Source organism: Salvelinus fontinalis, chromosome 9 (assembly GCF_029448725.1).
Source record: "Salvelinus fontinalis isolate EN_2023a chromosome 9, ASM2944872v1, whole genome shotgun sequence".
NCBI lineage: Eukaryota > Metazoa > Chordata > Actinopteri > Salmoniformes > Salmonidae > Salvelinus > Salvelinus fontinalis.
Window position 1 is genome coordinate 22,607,843 of NC_074673.1, and position 27,528 is coordinate 22,635,370.

Consider the following 27,528-nt stretch of genomic DNA (forward strand, 5'->3'; position numbering starts at 1 on the left):
CCACCACGAAAGAACATACAGCCATCTTGACACAACTGTGGGAAACATTGGAGTACACATGGGCCAGGATCCCTGTGGAATGCTTTCGACACCTTCTAGTCCATGCCTGACGGAAGTGAGTTGTTCTGAGGGCAAAGGGGGGGGGATGCAACTCAATATTAGGAAGGTGTTCTTAATGTTTGGTATACTAAGTGTATAAAGGTTTAGATGAATGTTTCCAGAATGTTCTCCCATGCAACAAGAATTAAAGACTTGATGAAAATACAACCACAAACTGTATTAGGCTGTGTTCAGACAGGCAGCCCAATTCAGATTTTTTTTTCAACAATTGGTCTTTTAACCAATCAGATCAGCTCTGAAAAAATATCTGATGTGAAAAATTCTTATGTGATTGGTCAAAACACCAATTAGTGGATAAAATTGCAGAATTGGGCTGCCTGTCTAAACACAGCCTTAGCTACTGTAGTAAATATAAATGATCAGTAACATAGCACAACCAATCACAATATAGGAATACAAATATAACCCACAGGTATAGTGTGCACTCTTAAAACTCAGTCACAAACACTTTTCATCCTAGCAAGCTTGCAAACTAACTTTGACATTGGTTGGAGCTCAATGAATTTTGATAGAAGACAAATGATTCAGAAAATGTAGCAAACCCCCTGAAACAAACATTTCAGGAGTGATGCCTCTGTAATCTATGGTGCATGCAATAACAAAAAAGTCACAAAAGATGACCTCAGCTCGCTCGGAACAAAACACTCTGCAGCTACAGATCCGACAAGCTAGGCTAGCTAAATTCTCCAGAGAAGCCGATTTCAGGTAAATTCAGTATTTAATTAGACTTTCTCTAGAGTTGTAACAGGTAAGATGAAGAAACAGTCTTTGCTAAATGCAATTCATAATCTCTTCACATGTTTAAGCTCAATAACATTAGTGTCTGTCTCTCTCTCCCTCACGTCTCTTGAGCAGCATCACGAGCTCGAGACCCAAAGAGTTTTCCTCCGAACAGCAAACGTGATTGGCCCAAAAACGTAACAAAGCTTCTCATTGGCCAAACCAAACCAGGTTACTTTAGTTAACTTGAACGTCAAATGTCAAAATCATGAAGTGGACGGCACATTAGAGAATTTCATCAACAGTGACTCTCTAAGGGTTGACATGTTTTTTCTTTGAAGTTTGCACATTAAAGAAAACACAAGTGTTTGATGCAATGCAAAACAATCTTGTCTCGACAGTAAAATGCAGTGTTACTAATACATGGTTTACCAGGGTATTACATTGATAATATACCAAATCTTGGCCATGTCTCGCATATCCTCAGCGTGGGCATGATTCCTAACTGCATTTATCTCATTTCCCCCTGCCACCTGTATTGACCGACATGTCTGGTCTCTCCACAGTACCTTGTATCCATCTCAACTAAATCAAATAAAATGTAATTAATCACAGACTTAGTAAACAACAGGTGTAGACTTAAAGTGCTTCCCAACAATTCAAAGAGAAATAAAACAGAGAAATAATAGAAAGGTAAAACACATAATAAAAATAATAATAAGTACACAATGAGTAACGATAACTTGGCTATATACACGGGGGACCAGTACCGAGTCAATGTGCAGGGGTATGAGTTAATTAGGTAGATATTACATATAACTAGGAATAAAGTGAGAGATAATAAACAGCACCAGCAGGATATGAGATGAGTAAAAATGTAATTGTAAAAAGGGTCAATGCAGATAGTCCAGGTAGCTATTTGGTTAACTATTTAACTAACTATTTAGCAGTCTTGGCTTGAGGTCTAGAAGATGTTCAGGGTCCTGTTGGTTCCAGACTTGGTGCATCGGTACCGCTTGTCGTGCAGTAGCAGAGAATACGATATGACTGGCTGGAGTCATTGACAATTTTAGGGCCTTCCTCTGACACCGCCTGGTATAAAGGTCCGTAAGCACTACTCTCTGTAGCGCCTTGCGGTCAGTTGTCAAGCAGTTGCATTTACATTTACATTTAAGTCATTTAGCAGACGCTCTTATCCAGAGCGACTTACAAATTGGTGCATTCACCTTAAGATATCCAGTGGAACAGCCACTTTACAATAGTGCATCTAAATCTTTTAAGGGGGGGGGGGGGGGTCAGAAGGATTACTTTATCCTATCCTAGGTATTCCTTAAAGAGGTGGGGTTTCAGGTGTCTCCGGAAGGTGGTGATTGACTCCGCTGTCCTGGCGTCGTGAGGGAGTTTGTTCCACCATTGGGGGGCCAGAGCAGCGAACAGTTTTGACTGGGCTGAGCGGGAACTGTACTTCCTCAGTGGTAGGGAGGCGAGCAGGCCAGAGGTGGATGAACGCAGTGCCCTTGTTTGGGTGTAGGGCCTGATCAGAGCCTGAAGGTACTGAGGTGCCGTTCCCCTCACAGCTCCGTAGGCAAGCACCATGGTCTTGTAGCGGATGCGAGCTTCAACTGGAAGCCAGTGGAGAGAGCGGAGGAGCGGGGTGACGTGAGAGAACTTGGGAAGGTTGAACACCAGACGGGTTGCGGCGTTCTGGATGAGTTGTAGGGGTTTAATGGCACAGGCAGGGAGCCCAGCCAACAGCGAGTTGCAGTAATCCAGACGGGAGATGACAAGTGCCGGGATTAGGACCTGCGCTGCTTCCTGTGTTAGGCAGGGTCATAGTTGCCATACCAAATGGTGATGCAGCCGCTTGGTGGATCTGAGGGCCCATGCCAAATCTTTTCAGCCTCCTGACGGGGAAGAGGCGATGTCATGCCCTCTTCACGACTGTGTTGGTATGCTTGGACCATGATAGATACTTAGTGATGTCGACACCGTGGAATTGCACTACAGCCCCTTCGTTTCCTTTAGTCCACGATCAGCTCCTTTGTCTTGCTGACGTTGAGGCTATCTGTCCTGGCACCACAACTAATCAACAGAAACCCAGTCGCTCACGATCCCTCCCCAGCTACCAGCCTCTTGGCAGCCAGACAGATAGCTCGCATTTCCAAAACGGAGATATAATTTGTGTATACAAATGTCAAAATGTCAATGGATGTAATCCTTTCAAAAGGTGATTGGGGTTATTCATTTATGTTTTGGATGGTTTCTAATACCCGGGGAGTGCTTTTTACAACACATATGCTGGTGGTGGTGGTGTCCACAGGATGAGGTGGGTGGGGGATGCTATTGAACAGATTGGGTTCTCAGATGGGATTGCCTGCCCTTTCTGAATTGCTGGCCTCAGAAGCACTTGCTGCTTTCACTCAGAATAGACGAGTAGGGCGTTGACTCTCACTAGTGACTTTTGTGGAGCTGTGCTTGGTTTTCATCAATTTCAATCTAAGGTAGATGAAGGACACTGATTGAAGTGGATTTAACAAGTGACATAAATAAGGGATTATAGCTTTCACCACGATTCACCTGGTCAATCTATGTCATGGAAAGAGCAGGTGTTCATGAAAATGTAATAGAATATGCACTCACTACTGTATGTCGCTCCGGATAAGAGCGTCTGCTAAATTATTAAAATGTAAAATAATGTTTTGTACACTCAGTGTATTTGCCATGGCAGCATCCTTCCCTCTGCTTACAGTTTATAGATATATCACCCTCTGTAAATTGTATATTCCCACTGCAAACAGCCTGTCCTCCAGAGTTACGATATTTGATATTCTGTATGATATCTGTGGACTTGTGTCTGTATTATGTTTGTATATTGTCTATTGCTGGCAGCACCTATTCACTTATCAAATTCAAGGTATGTGTAAATGTACTTGGGGAAAAAAGGTGATTCTGATTCTGAAACACCCCCTCCTTTGCTTAAAGTAGAAGAGAGTGCTCTTAATTATAGGAATTGAAGTCACCATTAATGTCACCATTTATGCAACATAGCCTATTATCTTTCTTCATTTTACATTTTGGGGAAAATTTGCCTTACAAATGTGACCATTGTGAATTGAATTAAAGGACACAGATTACCACTTAGAGAACATTGTAACTGATTTTTTGCTTTAAATGTCTTTACGTCAAAACTATAGTTTATATGTTCAAAGTAAAAATGCAAAACACCCTTGCTTCTCGACAGCCACATCTAATCAAATGGAGCATTTTAGTCACGCTGTCAGATGAAAACAGTGGGTTGTTAACACTATGTGACCAGTATGTTAGATTTATATGCAATTGGCTCATCAACTAGTCTTGACAACACAACACAACAGCATGAGCTCAGTGGACAGATTGAGGTTAATAGTGTGTGTGTGTGTTTGGGTGTTATTTGAGTAGTACTACACGTTATGTAGCCTTATCATTATGAGCATGTGGCATATTAGATACACGGAGGAAGGGAAAATAATTCCACCCACCTTGACAGACTGGCATTAAAATGAATGTGTAGGAAGGATGTGAACAATCTTTTTTTCTGGTGAATTTGCCATCAAAACTAAAGAGAATCCAGTATCAGGTAGGTAAACTGCATTGGAGTGTGTCTGTGAATGTGCGTGTGACTGTGGATGTGTGCAGGGGTGCTGATGTCTGAGGGAAAGAACGGGGTTCAAGAAGAAGAGGGAGCCGAAGCAATCAACCCACTCCCACTCGACTTGCTCCCACAGTTTTGTGAAGTGGATGTTCTTTTGCACATGTCTGCATCTGTCGCCTAATCAGATTCATAGTGGGAATAATTCAGTCACAGTCCTGCATGGAGAAATGAAGTGTGATGATTACTTCAAATAGATGCTAACCCGATAATTTCATGTTGTTTTCTCAAAGTGCTCAGGCAAATGAATAATCACATTTAATCAGTGCAGGCATTGTGGGCCCGCTGTGTGCTCAGGGAAGCCTGTCACAGGGACCAGAACAGAGGTTTAGGTGTTGGAGGTGTTGACATCACCGTGATCTTAGCCTCTGATACAAGGTAACAGAGAATATGTGATTACACATAACCACACAGGCTCACTCATACACCTGCACACACGCATACACACACAAAACTTCAGGCATTCTCCATCCAAATGTGTTTGCATTTCATATCTCAGGTCTCCCTTGTCTTTAACTGATTAAATATCCCATTTCAGACATGCATGTTATAGGCATGTTATAGTGTGGCATTGGAATCTTTTAACATTACAGCTAAGCATGTTTCCAGATGAAGATAAACCTGACATAAGAGAGGTGTTCTCATTGTCATGTGGAGCAGTGTCGGTTCTTCAGGAGAGGGGTTGGCCCTACACCCATGATGTAATACATAGCCAACTGGCTAGCTGTTCTGTAAATGTTAGATGAACACTGATTTCTTACTTAGTAACTATAATATGTCTTAATTATGTAATATTACACATGGGCAAGTGACAAATCAGTGCCAGAAAGAAAATAAAAAATTAAGATCACTCTGACCTTTCATGAAGCTAGCTTACTTCCTGCGCTTAATCCAATTATTGATTGGTCATGCTTAGTGATGCTCTTTATATATACTGAACAAAAATATAAGCTCAACATGCATTCATTTAATAACTTTACAGAGTTACAGCTCATACAAGGAAATCAGTCAAATGAAATAAATATTGTAGGCCATAATCTATGGATTTCACATGACTGCACAGGGGCACAGCCATAGGTGGGCCTGGGAAGGCATAGGCCCACACACTTGGGAGCCAGGTCTACCCACTGGGGAGCCAGGCCCAGCCAATCAGAATAACTTTTTCCCACAAAACGGCTTTATTAAAGACAGAAATACGCCTCAGTTACATCAGCTGTCCGAGTGGCTGGTCTCAGACGATCCCACAGGTGAAGAAGCCGGATGTGGAGCTCCTGGGCTGTTGTAGTTACACGTGGTCTGTGGTTGTGCGGCCGGTTGGACGTTCTGTGGCTTATGATAGAGAAATGCAAATGACAAACTCTGGCAGCAGCTCTGGTGGATATATCTGTAGTCAGAATGCCAATTGCACGTTCTCTCAAAACTTGATACATCTGTAGCATTGGGTTGTTTGACAAAACTGAACATTTAAGTGGCCCTTTATTGTCCCCAGCACAAGGTGCACCTCTGTAATGATCATGCTGTTTCAAATCAAATTGTATTTGTCACATGCTCCGAATACAACAGGGCTAGACCTTACTGTGAAATGCTTACTTACACCCCTTAAACTTCTTGCCACTAGGGGGGTGCCATTTCGACATAGTACAAGTTCGTTTCCAAATTAAACTGCCTCGTACTCAATTCTTGCTCGTACAATATGCATATTATTATTACTATTGGATAGAAAACACTCTCTAGTTTCTAAAACCGTTTAAATTATGTCTGTAAGTGAAACAGAACTAGACTTAGAGCAATTCTCCTATGAGGATTTGAAAATGCTTTAATCTGCTTGCTGTTCCCAGACCTGTGGATAACTCTGACTGTCTTCTATTGGTTGAGATGCACAGCATACGCCTCCCCCTGGTTGTTAGCGAATAGGGAGTCTTGAAATGGCGTCTCTACGTAGTTCCCAAAGTTTATAAATTGATTGGGAACGAGGTGGCTGATTCTTTCCATCTTCGCTCGGGCGCATTGAGGACCTGGGGACGTTCTTTTGGAACCATCGGTTATAGATCTCAGACATTTCCGGCTGTGTTTTTATTCGATATAGGTGTTGAAGACATCGTAATGTTGTTATTTTGAACCGAATTATATCAGTTTATGTCAGTATATTGCAATTTTCGGGTATTTATGTCCTTGGCGCTGTAGGAATGTGGGTATCTCTCTCTTTCGTGCTAATGTTTACTGCTAATTGCAACTCTGAAGAGGACGTTCTCCAACCTATCAACGATTCTTTTTGACAAAGGACACCTTTTCCCAAGATTCTGATGAGAGTTCATCGAAAAGTAAGAACTATTTATGCTGATAATTCATTGTTCTGTTGAAAAATGTCAAATGCATAAAACACCATTGCTTGCAGTGTAGCATTGTGTTATCGCAGCCTGTATTGCTCAGTAAGGTTAATTTTAAAAATGTAACACAGCGATTGCAATAAGAACTAATGTATCTTTCATTTGCTGTCCAACCTGTATTTTTTAGTCAAGTTTTTGATTAGTTATCGATTAGAATAGGTGCCTCTCCCAAGATTTCTCCCGCCATTTTGTTGGCAGCATGGCTACTTTTCTCATTGTATAACCACGATTTGTGCCGCTAAATATGCACATTTTCGAACAAGCTCTATATGTATTGTGTAATATGATGTTATAGGACTGTCATCTGAAGAATTCTGAGAAGGTCAGTGAAAAAATTAATATATTTTGGTGGTTTATACGTTATAGCTATTTTTGCCTTGAATCAATGCTGTTGTAATGTTAGCTATTGTGCTAAGCTAATATAACGCTATATTGTGTTTTCGCTGCAAAACACTTAGAATATCTGAAATATTGGCTGGATTCACAAGATCTTTGTCTTTCATTTGCTGTATGCTGTGTATTTTTCAGAAATGTTTTATGATGAGTATTTAGGTAATACACGATGGTCTCTGTAGTTATTCTAGTTGCTTTGGTGAGAGTTGTGATGGTGGCTGCAATGGTAAACTATGATTTATACCTGAAATATGCACATTTTTCTAACAAAACATATGCTATACAATAAATATGTTATCAGACTGTCATCTGATGAAGTTGTTTCTTGGTTAGTGGCTATTTATATCTTTCTTTGGTCGAATTTGTGATAGCTACCTATGGAGGAAAAAAATGGTGGAGTAAAAAAAGTTGTGTCTTTTGCTAACTACAATAGCAAACCACACAACAGCATTGATTCAAGCCAAAAAATAGCGATAACGTATAAACCACCAAAATATATACATTTTTTCACTGACCTCCTCAGAATTCTTCAGATGACAGTCCTATAACATCATATTACACAATACATATAGAGTTTGTTCGAAAATGTGCATATTTAGCGGCACAAATCGTGGTTATACAATGAGAAAAGTAGCCAAGCTGCCAACAAAATGGCGGGAGAAATCTTGGGAGAGGCACCTATTCTAATCGATAACTAATCAAAAACTTGACAAAAAAATACAGGTTGGACAGCAAATGAAAGATACATTAGTTCTTAATGCAATCGCTGTGTTACATTTTTTAAATTAACGTTACTTCAACATACAGCGTGCGTTAAAGCGAGACCGCACTGAAATTAATGGCGGATTATGCATTTTACATTTTTCAACAGAACAATGAATTAACAGCATAAATAGTTCTTACTTTTTGATGTGCTTCCATCAGAATCTTGGGAAAGTTGTACTTAGTCCAAAAGAATCGTTGCTCGGTTGTAGAATGTAGTCTTCAACATTGCAATTAGCAGTAAACATTAGCCATGTGGGCCAGACATACCCAACCCCCTAGAACGTAACACAAATAAATACCCGAAAATCGCAATACACTGACATAAACTGATATAACTCGGTTTAAAATAACAACATTATGATGTCTTAACGCCTATATCGAATAAAAACAGAGCCGGATATATCTAAGAGCTATAACCGGAGCTTTCTAGTACGACATGCCAAGGTCCTTCCTGCGTCAGAGCGAAGAGAAGAAAGACCGGACCCTTCGTTCCCAAGCCATTTATAACCTCTCAGATCTGCCTAGAGACTCTATTTCAAATCTCACTATTCACTGATATCCAGGGGAAGGCGTGTGCAGTGCATCTCAACCAATAGAAGACAGGCAAATTAATAAACTGACCTGGGAACAGCTTGCAGAATTCAGCATTCTCACATCCACATAGGAAAAAGGCTCCAACTCGAGTTCTGTTTTACTCACAGATATAATTCAAACGGTTTTAGAAACTAGAGAGTGTTTTCTATCCAATAGTAATAATAATATGCATATTGTATGAGCAAGAATTGAATACGAGGCAGTTTAATTTGGGAACGAAATTATTACAAAGTGCAAACAGCACCCCCTATTGAGAAGAAGTTTTAATCAGCTTCTTGATATGCCACACCTGTCAGGTGGATGGATTATCTTGGCAAAGGTGAAAAGCTCACTAACAGGGATGCAAACAAATGTATGCGCAAAATTTGAGGGAAGCTTTTTGTGCGTATTGAACATCTCTGGGATATTTTATTCCAGCTCATGAAACATGGGACCAATACTTTACATCTTGGGTTCATATTTTTGGTCAGTAATAGATCAGAGAGCACTAATGTAAAAACTCCAATACCATCTATGTGGTAGAGAGGCAGCTTAGCAACTCAAACCAGTGTCCATGAACCACTAGTCCTACACACATTTTGGATCATTGTAATTAATAGGAAAGTTGTGACAGTTCAAATGACGTGCCATTTCCATTGACCTCCCTTGATTTTGTTCAAATGTGCATGGTTTAGTCATTGACTGGATAACAGGCGGACGTCAACTCCTTACCATGCATGTTTATCGAGGGAATGCAGGGGTGGCTTTTCCTACCTATGAATGTTAACTGGATGATTGCCAAATGTTTCATTAATTTCAGAGAATTTGGATTAATTAAGTTCATGATTACTGCCCCATACTGACACTGCCCCATACTCTTCCACATCTCTCTGCTCTTTCCACATGGTAAATCAGAGGCACTTTGCATGCTCCCATCTATTGATAGGCATAGCTGACACTTTCCTGTGCATGAGCTCCTTCCTCTGGAGTTAAGACGGGGATGGAGGACATCTGACCCACTCAGCTGTACAGAAACATCAGAGCTAACCATCCATTACCTACTGCAGTTCTAAACTCTTGGTCAGAGTAGCCATGCATGGCAGAATGAAGTGTAACATGGCAGAATCTATTCAGACACTGTGTGGTACTTTATCAACAGTGGCATGCAGTTAGGAAGGAAAAAATAAAGCACCTTAAGGCTTTCAAAACACAGCCATGTTGTCACTAGCCAGTTAAAGTTGAGTTGGATCCTTGCACCTCCCTCACTTTGACTTTTGTTTTTATTGGATGTGTGTGGTCTCCCCTGCACTGTGCCGCAGTACAGATGTCTAACTACCTCTGAGCAAACATGGAGGATGTTAGAGCTTCACAGGGAGCGCTCCCTCTGAGGCTTATCTGTCCAGGTCCAGGTGGTGGGGAGAAACCAGAAAGAGACAGGGCCTGGCAGAGGGCTAAAGAAAGGAGAGAGAGGAGACCTGTTAAGAGGCAGCCATCATTTCAGAGGCTGACAACCACCCAAGTGGGGATGGAAAGTGTCAAGACAAGGAAGGCAGGAGAAAGACACACTGTAAGACCCACGCATTGATCAAAATGAGGAGAAAAATGTATTACCCTTCAGAAACATTTGTATAAATCCCCTTGTTTCGTTTGGTTTGTTTTTGCACTGACATTCTTGCACTGGCTCTATGCACACTCACTGGACTCTACCCACACACTCACACATACTACACTGACACTCCAACACACACACTATATACTCTCACACACACAAAACACACAAATGCATATTGACGCCACACACACACTCACACTTTCACCCTCTTCACATATGGTCCTGCTACTCTGTTCATGATCTATCCTGATTGCCTACTCACTTTTACCTCTACCTACATGTACATATTACCTCAATTACCTCAACTACCTCGTACCTCTGCACATTGACTCGGGACCGATAGTCCTTGTTTATTGTTGATATTTTATTGTGTTACTATTTCCTTTATTTTTTATATTATTATTTTTTGCTAATATTTTATTACTTTTTAACTTTGTATTGTTGGGAAAGGGCTCATAAGTAAACATTTCATGGTAAAGTCTACACCTGTTGTGTTCGGCGCATGTGACAAATTATGATTTTTTGATTATGAAAATATAACTTTTTTTTAATTTCAAGTTAGAATTTCAAAGTTTCGAGCAATGTTATCAAAATGCAACATTGGGCATCATTCAATGTTATGACATTTTTTGGTAAGAGATTTTTTTTCTCACATCAAAATCGATAAAACATATATTCCATTAGATAGACTGACCAGGTGAATCCAAATGAAAGCTATGATCCCTTGTTAATGCCACTTACTAAATCCACTTCAATTAGTGTAGATGAAGGGAAGAAGACAGGGTAAAGAAAGATTTTTAAGCCTTGAGACAATTGAGACATGGATTGTGTACATGTGCCATTCAGAGGATGAATGGGCAAGACAAAAGATGCAAGTGCCTTTGATCGGGATATGGTAGTACAGTAGGTGCCAGGCGGACCAGTTTGTGTCAAGAACTGCAACACTGCTGTGTTTTTCACAATCAACAGTTTCCCGTGTGCATCAAGAATGGTCCAGCACCCAAAGGACATCTAGCCAACTTGACACAACTGTGGGAAGCATTGGAGTCAACATGGGCCAGCATCCGTGTAGAACACTTTCAACACCTTAGTACGTCCAAGCTCTGACGAATTCAGGATATTCTGAGGGCACTTGTCTGTGGTCTCAGACAGGTTTCTAATGTTTCAGAGGCTACTGATACCACAATAATTGTCTGTGCAAAGTGTATACTATTAGTATTGTGCATACACAGACACAGTAGATTATTTGTTCTGCCAGATATCGTCTAACTTTTCAGATACAGCTGTATGGTATTTCAGGCCAGCTGTTCTTGCTTCATGCAAGCAGATGCTGTATATCTTTCTATTCATTATATATTTACTCAGTCTGCCCAAATTTTTTGTAATGGCAGCAAACTACGCTATAAAAAAAAAAGATATGTCAGTGATTTTCTTGGTTTTATTTATCTACTTCATAAATGGATTGAAATAAGTGAGTGCACGCCTTTTACTGAAATTTGGTAAAAATGAATTCAAGTCAATGTAATCTTCTTCACAAAGGGACTTCTGGATTGATTGGCAGATTTCTCTATGAGATCAGAGGAATGATATGTGCCATATTAAACCGTGGAAGGGGAAGTACTCTCTAGCAATGCCAGTAAAATATAGAGCTGTGTACAGTATTTTCTCCCTCCAGAATGGTTTATTAAACCTCTATGGGATATGTGGGACGGTAGCGTCCCACTTGGCCAATAGCCAGGGAAAATGTAGAGAGCCAAATTCAAAAAAATGATATAAAATCAAACTTTCCTTAAATCACACATGTAAGACACCAAATTAAAGCTACATTGATTGTGAATCCAGCCACCATGTCAGATTTCAAAAAGGCTTTTCGGCGAAAGCATGAGATGCTATTATCTGATGATAGCACAACAGTAAACAAAGAGAGTGTAGCATATTTCAACACTGCAGGCACGACACAAAACGCAGAAATAAAATATAAATCATGCCTTACCTTTGACAAGATTATTTTGTTGGCACTCCAATATGTCCCATAAACATATCAAATGGTCCTTTTGTTCGATTAATTCCGTCCATATACAGTGGGGCAAAAAAGTATTTAGTCAGCCACCAATTGTGCAAGTTCTCCCACTTAAAAAGATGAGAGAGGCCTGTAATTATCATCATAGTTACACTTCAACTATGACAGACAAAATGAGAAAAAAATCCAGAAAATCACATTGTAGGATTTTTTATGAATTTATTTGCAAATTATGGTGGAAAATAAGTATTTGGTCAATAACAAAAGTTTCTCAATACTTTGTTATATACCCTTTGTTGGAAATGACAGAGGTCAAACGTTTTCTGTAAGTCCTCACAAGGTTTTCACACACTGTTGCTGGTATTTTGGCCCATTCCTCCATGCAGATCTCCTCTAGAGCAGTGATGTTTTGGGGCTGTTGCTGGGCAACATGGACTTTCAACTCCCTTCAAAGATTTTTTATGGGGTTGAGATCTGAAGACTGGCTAGGCCACTCCAGGACCTTGAAATGCTTCTTACGAAGCCACTCCTTTGTTGCCCGGGCGGTGTGTTTGGGATCATTGTCATGCTGAAAGACCCAGCCACGTTTCATCTTCAATGACCTTGCTGATGGAAGGAGGTTTTCACTCAAAATCTCACGATACATGGCCCCATTCATTCTGTCCTTTACACGGATCAGTCGTCCTGGTCCCTTTGCAGAAAAACAGCCCCAAAGCATGATGTTTCCACCCCCATGCTTCACAGTAGGCATGGTGTTCTTTGCAATTTGAGCAATATGATTGGCCATTCATTCAAGCCCCACTATGCTACCGCGAGCACAACTTCTTGAGCACTTGATCAGTGCAGAAGTTGATAGTTTCGCTCAAACAGCTCACGCGAGCTGTCCTGAGCAAAAACAAGCACCCATCAATCTACTCGCTGAGCGTATTATATTTATGGAAAGTGATTTACAAAAATAATCCTTCAAAAGTGAACATACTAGCAATATGCTGGCTACTGTTGACAGTCTGCAAAAAGAAACCTACAAAAATACACTTTTGGCTAGCCTACTGTAGCCAGGTCAATATCTGTTTTGAAAGCCAAATGTTTTAAAGAGGCAGCGTCCTATATTGAGATTTTAAAATGAATGAATGCAATTAATACAATGCAATTCTGAAGAGTATGGTAATGACTTACATTGCTAAATTATACCAAACAGTTTTATACTTATCTAATAACCAAATATAGCCTGTTAATTCTATACACACACATACACATGGATTTTGTGTTGTAGATACAACGGTTGGGTTAACAAGAAGTTAATATTTAAGCCGATGTATAACACTTGTATGTTTTTAGAATTTTTATTATGAGTATTTCTGTTTTTGAATTTGGCGCGCTACAATTTCACCGGATGTTGGCGAGGTGGGACCCTAGCCCCAAAAGAGGTTAAACCATTTTGTATTGTATTCAGCTCGTGCTGTACGTATTCTGGTCTTTAGTTTTTGACCATTTCTCTGCCGTGTAGCCACCGCTCTACACTGTCTGGTCTAATGTAGATTTCGTGAGGAGTCCTTTTACAAACACTCTGGGGAAAAGGGGCGTTCCATCCTTTTGGCATAATGTCTGTGCTCACGTGGGCGTGGTTACTGGCAGGGTAAAACTTTACATGAAAAGCTATTATCTCATTTAGAAGGCTAGAATCACATTTAATCTTCTCACAAATATTTTGATATTTAATTATATAAGCTCCACAACATATAGATGTAAATTTGCTAACTGGGACGTTTACATTTGTAGAGTTACCATTATTTGGTTATACTGTCCTTGTAAGGGATGCGTGACTGGCTGCAGGGAAGTCAGGCGCAGGACAGCAGAACTCGGTAAAAACCGGAGCAGTTTAATATGCAAAACCAACGGCACCCAGGACAACAAAACATGGGTACAAAATAACCCGTTGCGAACCAGTCAGAGTGCACAAGCACTTACAACAAACAATTTCACACACAGCCATGGGGGGAACAAAGGGTTAAATACACGACAAGTAATGAGGGAATGTAAACCAGGTGTGTGGGAAAACAAGAAAGAACAAATGGAAAATGAAAGGTGGATCGGCGATGGCTAGAAGACCGGTGACGTTGACCGCCGAACGCCGCCCGAACAAGGAGAGGAACCGACTTCGGCGGAAGTCGTGACAGTCCTTAATGATACCACAAAACAACAACTGATTTGACATGATTACTGTTTAGAGACACCCCAAACATGTCCAACATTATTTATGTTATAAAAGTTGTTTCAATGTCCAACCTTTTGATGTTAAAGTTTTGGGGGAGACTCTCTCTCTACCCACAAGGATTTTTGACTTCTCCATATTAAAGTGCAGAGAGAGAGAGTTTACGAACGGTCTTTAAAGTCATAGTACCACCCCCCCCCCCCCCCCGCCCCCCCCCCCCTCTCTTGATCCTCACCCAGGAGGGAAAGACATGACAGTAGAGACGGGAGAACCTTCCAGAAAGACAACCATCTCTACAGCACTCTATCAATCAGGCCTTTATGGTAAAGTGACCAGACGGAAGCCACTCCCAAGTAAAAGGCAGATGACAGCCCACTTGGAGTTTGCCAAAAGGCACCTAAAGAACTCAGACCATGAGAATCAAGATTCTCTGGTCTGATGAGAGATCCTTGATGAAACCTGAGAGATCCTTGATGAAAATCTGCTCCAGAGTGCTCAGGACCTCAGACTGGGTCAAGGGTTCAGCCAAGACAACATAGGAGTTGCTTCGGGACAAGTTTCTGAATGTCCTTGAGTGGCACAGCCAGAGCCCGGACTTGAACCCGATCGAACATCTCTGGAGAGACCTGAAAATAGCTGTGCAGTGACGCTTCCTATCGAACCTGACAGAGCTTGAGAGGATCTGCAGATAAGAATGGGAGAAACTTTCCAAATACAGGTGTGTCAAGCTTGTAGCGTCATACCCAAGAAGACTCGAGGCTGTAATCACTGACACGGGTGTTTCAACAAAGTACTGAGAAAAGGGTCTGAATGCTTATGTAAATGTGCTAAGTTTTTTTATACATTTGCAAAAATGTCTAAAAACCTGATTTTGCTTTGTCATTATGAGATAGTGTGTGTAGACTGATGAGTGAAAAAAAAATATTTAATCAATTTAAGTAAGTCTGTAACGTAACAGAATGTGCAATACGTCAAGGGTTCTGAATACTTTCTGAATAAACGGTATTTTGTAAAACGTATTGTTTTTTCACATTATATAACAACTTACAGTAATACAGGTGAACATTTGTATTTATTATTTGGCAATGTCTACAGATAAGATCATCATAAACTGTATGTGAATAATGGAGGAGCATTGTCCTTACTTGATTTTGCCTCCTGTCCTGGGTTGGCAACCACTGAGGAGACTCATTCTGCTGGTGAATGCTGTTTCTGTATCTCTTCTTTTATGTCTGCCACTGTCTCGCTGTCTTAAAAAAGTTTTATATTTGCCTCAAGAGGATCAACCAAACACTGCGAAGCGGAGGGAGAACAAATATGGATGAAATAGTGCTGTTCGGACACATCCCCATGGCTTTCCAGCTAAAGCACTGTTCTCGTCTCAAAGAAGCTAATCTGTTTTGGACTTAATTGCCATGTACAGTGCCTTGCAAAAGTATTCATCCCCCTTGGCATTTTTCCTAATTTGTTGCATTACAATCTGTAATTTAAATGGATTTTTATTTGGATTTGATGTAATGGACATTGTGCAAATTGGTGAAGTGAAATGAAATAAATTGTTTTAAAAAATGTTACCAAAAAAAAGTTAAGTGGTCCGTGTATATGTATTCACCACCTTTGCCTTGAAGCCCCTAAATAAGATTTGGTGCAACCAATTATCTTCAGAAGCCACATATTTAGTTAAATAAAGTCCACCTGTGTGCAATCTAAGTGTCACATGATCTGTCACATGATCTCAGTATATAAACACCTGTTCTGAAAAGCCCCAGAGTCTGCAACACCACTAAGCAAGGGGCACCATGAAGACCAAGGAGCTCTCCAAACAGGTCAGGGACAACGTTGTGGAGAAGTACAGGTCAGGGTTGGGTAAAAAAAAATAATCTGATATTGCACCACAACAAACCTGCCCACCAAAACTCAGGGACCAGACAAGGAATGCATTAAAACCTTTTCTCAATAGGGGGGCGCTGTTTTCACTTTGGAAAAAATCGTGCCTAAATTAACTTCTTATGGCTGCAGGGCGGTGCCGGTACACTTATGACGACAGCCTGTCCAAGTGCAGGGCGCGAAATTCAAAAGATATTTTTTAGAAATATTTAACTTTCACACATTAACAAGTCCAATACAGCAAATGAAAGATACACATCTTGTGAATCCAGCCAACATGTCCAATTTTTAAAATGTTTTACAGCGAAAACACCACGTATATTTATGTATATAGCTCACCACCAAATACAAAAAAGCACAGACATTTTTCACAGCACAGGTAGCTTGCACAAAACCAACCTAACTAACCAAGAAACAAAGTCACCAGATGACAGTATTATAACAAGTTATACAATAAATCTATGTTTGTTCGAGAAATGTGCATATTTGAAGTATAAATCATAGTTTTACATTGCAGCTACAATCGGAAATAGCACCGAAGCAGCTAGAACAATTACAGAGACCAAATTGAAATACCTAAATACTCATCATAAAATATTTATGAAAAATACATGGTGTACAGCAAATTAAAGACAAACATCTTGTGAATCCAACCAATATTTCCAATTCTTTAAGTGTTTTACAGCGAAAACACAATATAGCATTATATTAGCTTACTACAATAGCCAACCACACAACCGCATTGATTCAAGTCAACAGTAGCGATAACGAATAAACCAGCAAAAGATATTAATTTTTTCACTAACCTTCTCAAACTTCATCAGATGACAGTCCTATAACATCATATTACACAATACATATATGGTTTGTTCGAAAATGTGCATATTTAGCGGAACAAATCGTGGTCATACATTGGGAAAACTTAGCATCTTTTTCCCAGCATGTCCGGATATATTTCTGACACTCACCTATTCTAATCAAATAACTATTCATAGACTTTACTAAAAAATACATGTTGGACAGCAAATTAAAGATAGCTTAGTTCTTAAAACTTCTTCTCAATAGGGGGTGCTGTTTGCACTTTGTAATAATTTTGTTCCCAAATTAAACTGCCTCGTACTCAATTCTTGCTCGTACAATATGCATATTATTATTACTATTGGATGGAAAACACTCTCTAGTTTCTAAAACCATTTGAAGTATATCTGTGGGTAAAACAGAACTGGACTTAGAGCAATTTTCCTATGAGGATGTGAGAATGCTGAAATCTGCTTGCTGTTCTGAGATCTGTTTATAAATCTGCCTGTCTTCTATTGGTTGAGAAGCACTGCATACGTCTTCCCCTGGGTGTCAGCGAATAGTGAGAATTGAAATGGAGTTGCTAGGCAGAACTGAGAGGTTATAAATGGCCTGGGAACGTAGGGTCCGGCCTTTGTTCACTTCGCTCTGACGCAGGAAGGACCTCTGGCTGTGGCTCTAGAACGCTCCGGTTATAGGCCTTAGATATATCCGGCTCTGTTTTTATTAGATATAAAAGTTGCACGGTTTTCAGCTCTAAATATGCACATTTTCGAACAAAACATAAATGTTTTGTGTAACATGATGTTATAAGACTGTCATCTGATGAAGTTGGTCAAGGTTAGTGATTTATTTTATATTTATTGCTGGTTTTTGCGAATGCTATCTTTGCGGTGAATGAATGCGGTTGTGTGTTTGACTATTGTGGAAAGCTAATATAATGCTATATTGTGTTTTCGCTGTAAAACACTTAAAAAATCTGAAATATTGGCTGGATTCACAAGATGTTTATCTTTCATTTGCTGTACACCATGTATTTTTCATAAATCTATTATGATGAGTATTTAGGTATTTCACATTGCTCTCTGTAATTATTCTGGCTGCTTTGGTGATATTTTTTATGGTAGCTGCAATGTAAAACTATGATTTATACCTCAAATATGCACATTTTCGAACAAAACATAGATTTATTGTATAACATGTTATAAGACTGTCATCTGATGAAGTTGTTTCTTGGTTAGTGACTAATTATATCTCTATGTGGTCGGTTTTGTGATAGCTACCTATGCGGTAAAAAAATTGTGAAAATATGCAGTTGAGTCTTTTGCTATTGTGGTTAGCTAATAGAAATACATATTTTGTTTTCGCTGTAAAACATTTTAAAAATCAGAAATTATGGCTGGATTCACAAGATGTGTATCTTTCATTTGCTGTATTGGACTTGTGATTTCATGATATTTATATGCTAGTATTTACTTGTGGCGCTATGCTAGGCTATGCTAGTCAGCTTTTTACTGATGAGGATGCTCCCGGATCCGGGATGGTGATGAAGTAGAAGTTAATCAGACGGCCAAAGATAACACTGAAGGAGCTGCCAAGCTCCACAGCGGAGATTGGAGTATCTTTAAGCCGTACTCTCCACAGAGCTGGGTTTTATGGAAGGGTGGCCAGAAAAAATCCATTGCTTAACCTTTCTGGCACAGGCGTTCCGCTAGCGACCCACTTCGACAACATCCAGTGAAATTGCAGAGCGCCAAATTCAAAATACAGAAACAGTCATAATAAACATTCATAAAAACTACAAGTGTTATACATCGGCTTAAAGATTAACTTCTTGTTAACATTACAGCGAGATATGGATGAGTTTTCACTTCCTACGGCTTCCACTAGATGTCAACAGTCAATAGAACTGTGTCTGATCACTCTGCAGTGAAGGGGGGCCGAAGGAGACAGGAATGAGTAACCACTGCCATGAGGTGACCACGCTTTGACCACGCGCGTTCATGTGAGAGGCAGCTCTGTTCCATCGCTCAACTGAAGTCAATGTAATTCTCCGTTTGGAAGGTTATTCAAGATGTATGTTAACAACATTCTAAAGATTGATTCAATACATCATTTGACATGTTTCTACTGACTGTTACGGAACTTTTGGACATTTCGTCACGTGTTAGTGAACGCGCTTTGTGACTTTGGAATTGTTTACCAAACGCGCTAACCAAAGTAGCTAATTGGACATAAATAATGGACATTATCGAACAAATCAAGCATTTATTGTGGACCTGGGATTCCTGGGACTGCATTCTGATGAAGTTTATCAAAGGTAAGGAAACATTTATCATGTAATTTCTGGTTTCTGTTGACTCCAACATGGCGGCTAATTTGACTCTTGTTCTGAGCTCTGTCTCAGATTATTGCATGGTTTGCTTTTTCCGTAAAGTTTAAAAAAAATCTGACACAGCGGTTGCATTTTTTATTTTATTTTTATTTTACCGTTATTTTACCAGGTAAGTTGACTGAGAACACATTCTCATTTGCAGCAACGACCTGGGGAACAGTTACAGGGGAGAGGAGGGGGATGAATGAGCCAATTGTAAACTGGGGATTATTAGGAGAGGAGGAGAGGAGAGGTATATCTATAATTCCATGTGTATAACTTGTATTATCATCTACATTTATGATGAGTATTTCTGTTGAAACTATGTGGCTATGCACTATCACTGGATGTTTTTGGAACTAGCGAATGTAACGCGCCAATGTAAACTCAGATTATTTTATATAAATATGAACTTCATCAAACAAAATATGCATGTATTGTGTAACATGAAGTCCTATGAGTGTCATCTGATGAAGATCATCAAAGGTTAGTGATTAATTTTATCTCTTTGTGCTATTTGTGGCTCCTCTCTTTGGCTGGAAAAATGGCAGAATTTTTCTTTGAGTTGGTGGTGACCTACATAATCGTTTGTGGTGCTTTTGCTGAAAAGCCTATCTGAAACCGGACACTTTGGTGGCATTTACAACACGATTACCTTTAAAATGGTATAAGACACATGTATGTTTGAGGAATTTTAATTATGAGATTTCTGTTGTTTGAATTTTGCGCCCTGCACTTCACTGGCTGTTGTCATATCGATCCCGTTACCGGGATTGCAGCCATATGAAGTTAACCTGTTGGGGATGGGGGCGCTGTTTAGACTATTTATGCTAATGTGGCTAATTTTTTAAACGGCTTCCCACAAAATCCTTGATCGTACAATATGCATATTATTATTATTATTGGATAGAAAACAGTCTATAGTTTCTATAGGAGTTGAAATTTTGTCTCTAAGTGGAACAGAGCCCATTCTACAGCAATTTCCCTGACATGGAGTCAGATTTGAGAAATGTTGGCCACTTTTCTGAAGTCAGTTAAAAGGGCACTGTCGTTGCTATGACTATACGGACACTTCTTACGTCTTCCCCTGGATGCCTTTACGTGATGACGATTCCAACGGGCTCGATTGCTCGTTCACAGGCCCTACAAATGAAAAAACCCTGAAGCTAGTCATTCTTTTGGAGCTGCGTAACGCGCGTGCTGGACACCGACCCGCTCCTGTTCCAAGCGTTAGTTTAGCCTGTTATATTTCTCCGGTCATCTTTTCACTCGTTATAGGAGTTACAAACATCATAAAGTAGTTAATTTAAAGCGTTTTATAGCAATTTATATCCGTTTAGTGCGATTTTGGGACATTTATTTTTGCAACGATGTGAAAAGTTGGGCACGCTTTTCAGTTCATCCCGAACGTAGTTGACATTTCCACATGGCAAGAGGACAGCTTTCCACCAAAAGACGATTTCTCCCAAGAAAGGATCCTTTGCCCAAGATACTGATGGAAGAACAGCTCAAGGTAGGACATTTTTATTATGATAAATCGTGTTTCTGTCGAAACATTTTTGTGGCTTAGGACGCCATGTTTTTTGACGTAGCTTCGCTTGACGCAAACTGTATTGAAAAGTAAGGATAAATTAAAAAATGTAATAACGCAATTGTATTAAGAATTAAATTGTCTATCAATCCCTGTCCACCCTATATTTTTTAGTCACGTTTATGAGTATTTATGTATAAGAGTAGATCACTGTCTAAGTGGCGCAAGGACAAATTCTGACCAGCTGAGTTACATTTCACATTGTCTAACCATGATTTTGGTGGCTAAATATAAACATTTTCGATCAAACTGTATATGCATGTTGTAATGTGATGTTACAGGAGTGTCATCGGAAGAATTCTGAGAAGGTTAGTGAAAAAATTAATATCTTTTGGCGATGTTGACTTTTATCGCTCACTTTGGCTAGAATCAATGCTGGGCTGCTAATTGCTATGTGCTAAGCTAATATAACGATTTATTGTGTTTTCGCTGTAAGACACTTAGAAAATCTGAAATATTGTCTGTATTCACAGGATCTGTGTCTTTCGATTCGTGTATGCTGTGTATTTTTACGAAATGTTTGATGATTAGTAGTTAGGTAAACACGTTGCTCATTGTAATTATTCTAGTCCATTTGTGATGGTGGGTGCAATTGTAAACTATGCCATCTACCTGAAATATGCACTTTTTTTCTAACAAAACCTATCCCATACCATAAATATGTTATCAGACTGTCATCTAATGAGTTTTTTTGTTGGTTAGGGGCTATAAATATCTTAGTTTAGCCGAATTGGTGATGGCTACTGGTGTTGGTGGACAAATAAAAGATGGTGGATTATGCTAATGTGTTTTTAGGTAATAGATGTACATCTTTACATATTGTGTCTTCCCTGTAAAACATTTTAAAAATCGGAAATGTTGACTGGATTCACAAGATCTGTGTCTTTCATTAGCTGTATTGGACTTTAATGTGTGAAAGTTAAATATTTTAAAAATATATTTTTTTTGAATTTCGCGGCACTGGTTTTTCAGTGGGGGGGGGGGGTGTGCCGCTAGCGCCACGCTGATCCTAGACAGGTTAAACCACTCAAGTGTTGCTTTAGCAGTATGTTTAGGGGCATTGTCCTGCTGGAAGTTGAACCTCCGTCCCATCCCAGTCTTTTTGACATAAATCCGGTTTGGGGCGAGCGGTCGCATTTGCATTCGCTCTGCAGGTAGTATAACTTTTATAACTTTTCATTACATTTCATTATAGTACAACGATTTAATTTGTCCAACCTTAGCAATTTCTTCTTAACTAGCTACATAGCCGTCTGTGTATCAAAGATAACTGCGTAATTATCGTATTTCGTCGTCTCGTTGTCCACTGCTATCTGCCCAGCAGCTAGCAAACGTCCACCGTCTACCGAATAGTAGTATAACTTTTCATTACATTTCATTATAGTACAACGGTCTGATTTTCATTTTCATTACAGTACAACGGTTTGATTTGTTTGATCTTAGCTAGCTACATAGCCGTCTTTTATCAAACATAATTGCGTCGTTATTGAGGTTCGCTAGCGAGCTATTTTCGTTCGAAATTAACGCAACGTAGCCATCACTGCTAGCTAGCCAGCTTGCCACCGAAGAGCATTGTAGAAACGATTACAATACAACGGAACGACTTGTTTTGTGTAGTGTTAGCTAGCTACATAGTTTTCTTTGCTAGCTTTGTATCTAAGATAATTGTGTAACTTTGAGTAATTATCGGTTAGCTAGCCAGCTAGTTTCGCCTGCCGCGCTGCTGTCCTCCTACCTAGCCAACACTGCTAGCTAACACTGCTAGCTAGCCAACTTCTACCGAATAGCAGCACTGTAGAAACTTACATTACAACGGAACGACTTGATTAGCGTAGTGTTAGCTAGTTGTCTTTGCTGTCCTTGTATCCATGATAATTGTGTAGTTTAGAGAAATTTAGAGAAACTGTCGAGGTCACCTAGCCAGCTTCACTTTCAACAACGCAGCTACTGCTAGCCAGGCTACTTCACCAGCCAGCAGTACTATATCATTTTAGTCAATAAGATTTGTAATTTTATTGATTTTTTGCTACGTAAGCTTAACTTTCTGAACATTCGAGACGTGTAGCCCACTTGTCATTCTAATCTCCTTTGCTTTAGCGTAGCCTCTTCTGTAGCCTGCCAAATATGTGTCTGTCTATCCCTGTTCTCTCCTCTCTGCACAGACCATACAAACGCCTCACACCGCGTGGCCGCGCCCACCCTAACCTGGTGGTCCCAGCCCGCACGACCCACGTGGAGTTCCAGGTCTCCGGTAGCCTCTGGAACTGCCGATCCGCGGCCAACAAGGCAGAGCTCATCTCAGCCTATGCCTCCCTCCAGTCCCTCGACTTCTTGGCACTGACGGAAACATGGCTCACCACAGATAACACTGCTACTCCTACTGCTCTCTCTTCGTCTGCCCACGTGTTCTCGCACACCCCGAGAGCTTCTGGTCAGCGGGGTGGTGGCACCGGGATCCTCATCTCTCCCAAGTGGTCATTCTCTCTTTCTCCCCTTACCCATCTGTCTATCGCCTCCTTTGAATTCCATGCTGTCACAGTTACCAGCCCTTTCAAGCTTAACATCCTTATCATTTATCGCCCTCCAGGTTCCCTTGGAGAGTTCATCAATGAGCTTGATGCCTTGATAAGCTCCTTTCCTGAGGACGGCTCACCTCTCACAGTTCTGGGTGACTTTAACCTCCCCATGTCTACCTTTGACTCATTCCTCTCTGCCTCCTTCTTTCCACTCCTCTCCTCTTTTGACCTCACCCTCTCACCTTCCCCCCCTACTCACAAGGCAGGCAATACGCTTGACCTCATCTTTACTAGATGCTGTTCTTCCACTAACCTCATTGCAACTCCCCTCCAAGTCTCCGACCACTACCTTGTATCCTTTTCCCTCTCGCTCTCGTCCAACACTTCCCACACTGCCCCTACTCGGATGGTATCGCGCCGTCCCAACCTTCGCTCTCTCTCCCCCGCTACTCTCTCCTCTTCCATCCTATCATCTCTTCCCTCTGCCCAAACCTTCTCCAACCTATCTCCTGATTCTGCCTCCTCAACCCTCCTCTCCTCCCTTTCTGCATCCTTTGACTCTCTATGTCCCCTATCCTCCAGGCCGGCTCGGTCCTCCCCTCCCGCTCCGTGGCTCGACGACTCATTGCGAGCTCACAGAACAGGGCTCCGGGCAGCCGAGCGGAAATGGAGGAAAACTCGCCTCCCTGCGGACCTGGCATCCTTTCACTCCCTCCTCTCTACATTTTCCTCTTCTGTCTCTGCTGCTAAAGCCACTTTCTACCACTCTAAATTCCAAGCATCTGCCTCTAACCCTAGGAAGCTCTTTGCCACCTTCTCCTCCCTCCTGAATCCTCCTCCCCCTCCCCCCCCCCCTCCTCCCTCTCTGCAGACGACTTCGTCAACCATTTTGAAAAGAAGGTCGACGACATCCGATCCTCGTTTGCTAAGTCAAACGACACCGCTGGTTCTGCTCACACTGCCCTACCCTGTGCTTTGACCTCTTTCTCTCCCCTCTCTCCAGATGAAATCTCGCGTCTTGTGACGGCCGGCCGCCCAACAACCTGCCCGCTTGACCCTATCCCCTCCTCTCTTCTCCAGACCATTTCCGGAGACCTTCTCCCTTACCTCACCTCGCTCATCAACTCATCCCTGACCGCTGGCTACGTCCCTTCCGTCTTCAAGAGAGCGAGAGTTGCACCCCTTCTGAAAAAACCTACACTCGATCCCTCCGATGTCAACAACTACAGACCAGTATCCCTTCTTTCTTTTCTCTCCAAAACTCTTGAACGTGCCGTCCTTGGCCAGCTCTCCTGCTATCTCTCTCAGAATGACCTTCTTGATCCAAATCAGTCAGGTTTCAAGACTAGTCACTCAACTGAGACTGCTCTTCTCTGTATCACGGAGGCGCTCCGCACTGCTAAAGCTAACTCTCTTTCCTCTGCTCTCATCCTTCTAGACCTATCGGCTGCCTTCGATACTGTGAACCATCAGATCCTCCTCTCCACCCTCTCCGAGTTGGGCATCTCCGGCGCGGCCCACGCTTGGATTGCGTCCTACCTGACAGGTCGCTCCTACCAGGTGGCGTGGCGAGAATCTGTCTCCTCACCACGCGCTCTCACCACTGGTGTCCCCCAGGGCTCTGTTCTAGGCCCTCTCCTATTCTCGCTATACACCAAGTCACTTGGCTCTGTCATAACCTCACATGGTCTCTCCTATCATTGCTATGCAGACGACACACAACTAATCTTCTCCTTTCCCCCTTCTGATGACCAGGTGGCGAATCGCATCTCTGCATGTCTGGCAGACATATCAGTGTGGATGACGGATCACCACCTCAAGCTGAACCTCGGCAAGACGGAGCTGCTCTTCCTCCCGGGGAAGGACTGCCCGTTCCATGATCTCGCCATCACGGTTGACAACTCCATTGTGTCCTCCTCCCAGAGCGCTAAGAACCTTGGCGTGATCCTGGACAACACCCTGTCGTTCTCAACTAACATCAAGGCGGTGGCCCGTTCCTGTAGGTTCATGCTCTACAACATCCGCAGAGTACGACCCTGCCTCACACAGGAAGCGGCGCAGGTCCTAATCCAGGCACTTGTCATCTCCCGTCTGGATTACTGCAACTCGCTGTTGGCTGGGCTCCCTGCCTGTGCCATCAAACCCCTACAACTCATCCAGAACGCCGCAGCCCGTCTGGTGTTCAACCTTCCCAAGTTCTCTCACGTCACCCCGCTCCTCCGCTCTCTCCACTGGCTTCCAGTTGAAGCTCGCATCCGCTACAAGACCATGGTGCTTGCCTACGGAGCTGTGAGGGGAACGGCACCTCAGTACCTTCAGGCTCTGATCAGGCCCTACACCCAAACAAGGGCACTGCGTTCATCCACCTCTGGCCTGCTCGCCTCCCTACCACTGAGGAAGTACAGTTCCCGCTCAGCCCAATCAAAACTGTTCGCTGCTCTGGCACCCCAATGGTGGAACAAACTCCCTCACGACGCCAGGACAGCGGAGTCAATCACCACCTTCCGGAGACACCTGAAACCCCACCTCTTCAAGGAATACCTAGGATAGGATAAAGCAATCCTTCTGCCCCCCCCCCCCCCTTAAAAGATGTAGATGCACTATTGTAAAGTGGCTGTTCCACTGGATGTCATTAGGTGAATGCACCAATTTGTAAGTCGCTCTGGATAAGAGCGTCTGCTAAATGACTTAAATGTAAATGTTAAATGTAAATCTCTGGAAGACTGTAACAGGTTTCCCTCAAGAATATCCCAGTATTTAGCGCCATCCATCATTCCTTCAATTGTGACCAGTTTCCCAGTCCCTGCTGATGGAAAAACATCCCCACAGCATGATGCTGCCACCATCATGCTTCACTGTGGGGATGGTGTTCTCAGGATGATGAGAGGTGTTGGTTTGCGCCAGAAAAATAACTTTTCCTTGATTGCCAAAAATCTCAATTTTAATCTCATCTGACCAGAGTACTTTCTTCAATATTTGTCTCCCACATGCCTTTTGGCGAACACCAAACGTAGTTGCTTATTTTTTTCTTTAAAACTTCTTATGGCTTGGGTGCAGTATTTCGACGTCTGGATGAGAAGCGTGCCCAAAGTAAACTGTTAATTGTTAAAATAATGTCTGTGAGTATAACAGAACTGATATGGCAGGCAAAAACCTGAGGAGAATCCATCCAGGAAGTGAGTTTTATTTTATTTGGGAATTTTCAATTGAATACCTATAAAGTATCTAATGAGTTAGGACCCAGATTGTAGTTCCTATGGCTTCCACTGGATGTCAACAGTCTTTAGACATGGTTTCAGGCTTGTTTTCTGAAAAATGAAGAAGAATGAGACCTTTATGTCAGTGGACTGAGGAAGAATGCAGAGCTGGTTTGCGTGCGTGACTGAGTGCGCGCCCTTCGTTGTTTTTCCTTTTCTATTGAAGATGCAATTGTCCGGTTGAAATTTTATCAATTATTTAGACAATTGACAACATGAGGATTAATTATAAACATCGTTTGACATGTTTCGACAAACTTTACCGGTACAATTAGGATGTATTCGTCTGCATGTTTTGACTGCCTTTGAGCAGGTGGATTACTGAACAAAACGCGCCAACAAAACAGAGTTTTTGGTATATAAAGAGGGACTTTTTCAAACAAAACAAACATTTATTGTGTAGCTGGGACTCTTGTCACTGCAACCATGTGAAGATCTTCAAAGGCAAGTGACTAACTTTATCGCTATTTCTGACTTTTGTAATTCCTTTACTTGAAAATGTGTGTATGCTTTTGTAAGCTGGGCGCTGTCCTCAGATAATCGCATGGTATGCTTTCGCCGTAAAGCCTTTTGAAATCTGACAAAGTGGCTGGATTAACTTCTTATGGCTGCAGG